This window comes from Pteropus vampyrus, unplaced genomic scaffold (assembly GCF_000151845.1).
Source record: "Pteropus vampyrus isolate Shadow unplaced genomic scaffold, Pvam_2.0 Scaffold47, whole genome shotgun sequence".
Taxonomy (NCBI): Eukaryota; Metazoa; Chordata; class Mammalia; order Chiroptera; family Pteropodidae; genus Pteropus; species Pteropus vampyrus.
The window spans coordinates 933,846-936,508 of record NW_011888828.1 but is presented as its reverse complement, the minus strand read 5'-3'; positions in this window follow the sequence as shown (position 1 = coordinate 936,508).

Sequence of the window (2,663 nt, the reverse complement as noted above, 5' to 3'; positions counted from 1 at the left end):
TGACTCGGGGCTTTTCGGACTTGCTTAAGAGAAATCTTACCTGAATTTCAATAATAAAATAAACTAGGAAGAGCCACAAAGGAAGCTTCTACGGTACTGGCAACATTCTGTTTCTTGACCTGGTGAAGGTTACATGGGTATTGGTTTTAAACTTATTCTTAAAATGTACATACACATTTTTGTACTTTTCTGAATGTAGGATGTAGTTCACACCTTTTTTTTTTTTTTTTGAGGGTAAGCTGGAGAACTGGGGTAAAGAGGCTCTCCTTAGCAGCCCAGGGCACCTCCTTAGAACCTGGAATTCCATGAGAAAGACTGAAATTACTAGGGACCAAACCAGTAGATCAGAAAGGCTTGAAAATCAGAAGCAGCACCTGAAAGGAGCATTTGTCCAGATAGCCCAAAAGGGTCTTGAGAAATTTGATAAGTCAGTTCTGGAAGTGTCCATGGGAGCCACTCTCTGGGTTTGGGGGTCTACAGACCACCCCACCAGTTCCAACTAAGGGGCTGACTTGGGGGGACAGTGTGAACAGCTTTTGTTTCCTCACAATCTGGGAAGCTAAGAGGGAAAGGGCTTCATGCCAGGCTCAGGGTAGAAGCTCCTGAGGAACGAGGAAATGAAACAGGAGCTGCTGATCAAAAGCCTGATTACCCGGTGGCAGCCCAAGGCTAAACCCGGTGGCCCAGTGTGATGTTAATCATGCACAGAGCGGGTCTCCTTTCTATGGCATCATCTTCCCACACCACAGAGGAGGGATTCAGGTGAATAGAGCAGGCTTTCCAAGGCCCTGCCTTTGGGAACAAAAGTCCTCTTGTGTTCGGATGTGGGCGTGCAGGTACCTAATTGCTCTAGAATCTGGGAAACTCTGTGTGTTTGGGGGTGGCTCAGCTGAATCATCTCAGAGCCCCAGGGCATCGCAGAACCTGGTGGGATGGAAACAGGCCCAGGTGTGCTGTCTCAGCTCCGCTCAAGCTGAGCCAGACCCAGCAGAGGATCCTGAGCCTACCCCTAAGATCGATTTGGACCGAAAAGTTATTTAGGTTATTTATCATGAAAGATACTTACTTCTAGAGACCAAATATCTCCATCCTTTATCCAGAGCAGATGCAACCTTTCCCCGTATTAGGGTACCTGAGAGACTGATAAGAGTTGCTCAATTATTTTGATATTGCCAGCACTTTGATGAGCTTGACTTTCTTGGACAAAATATAAAAATTACTTAACTCCATACCTCATAGCGTTGTTAGAATGGAGACAAAAAGCATATATAATGGTATCTCTGCTTGGTTTCCTTCCATCGTATAGTTTACAGGCCAGCTCCACCTATTCACAAATGAGCAGCTGACATGCATTTCAAGAAGGAAGAGAAACATTCTTATATTTTAAAACACACATATCCTTTGACTCTTCAATTCCACTCCTGTGTTCTCATCCTGTCTGTCTCTCTCTCTTGCACAAACATAACCTGCATACAAAATGACGTATGTTCATGATGTTTATTGTTCAGTATGTAATAGCAAAAGATTGGAAATTAATCTGAATTGCCATTAACAGGAAACTAGATAAATTATGATACGTCTATAACATGGAAAATTCTGTGGCTGTTAAAAAGTAATAAGGTGGTTCTCTATGTACTAATAAGGAATAAATTCAAAAATATACTGCAAAAAAGAGGAGGGATGTAGATAAGGTAAATGGGGTCAAATAAATAGTGATGGAAGGAAATTTAACTTTGGGTGGTGAACATGCAACGCAATATATATATATGACATATTACTGAACTGTATACTTGATACCTATATCATTTTATTAACCACTGTCACCCCAATAAATTGAACTCAAAAATTTGTAAAAAGCAAGGTGCAAAAGAGCATGCACAGTACGGTATCACTTATGTGAAAAATATAAAAATATAAATATATACAAAGCTGTTTTTCAATGCCAAGAATCTCTTTGGAGGATCCATAACAGCCGGATACCAGGAGTTGCTTCTGGAAAGGGGAACTGTGGAACCAGGCAACAGAGTCAGGAGGGAGACCTAAATTTCTTTATATTCTTTTGCCCCTTTTGGATTTCATGTGTTAAGCAATTATTTTTATTTTAAAATATAAAAAGGAAAGAAGTCAGGCTGCCTTTCCAAAGCAAAGAGTATTCACACAGAATCCAGATGGGGAGGGAGCTCAGCAATCATCTGCGAGCACAGCTTTCTAGGGAGCACATACTCTAATCCCCAGGCCCAGCAGTCGCTCCCCCTGGGCCAGAGTGGCAGAATCACTGAGAGACTCTCGCTTCCCTTTATTTTTACTCTTTTTAAACTCTGTCTCCTTCCCTCCTTGCACTTGTCATGACATCATGTTTCACTTCGATATACTTTCATAATATGCTAACATTTCCAACTAGACCACTGATTATAAACGATGTCGGCACCCCTGCTGAGACAGGGGGAGGCTGAGTGCACTCACCCAGTCCCTGTTTCTCCACGTGCGAGTGACTTCTGGGAAGGCTCTCTGTTGGCTTCATTAATCCTGCTGAATGACCCCCTTTTATCACTGATGGGATCTATTCTTCCTCCTGACCTCATCCCCAATCGCTTCTCCTCCTAGATCTTGGGTCCATCTCTTTGTGAGTCCTGTGACTCCCTTTCTGCAATTTTCAATTACTT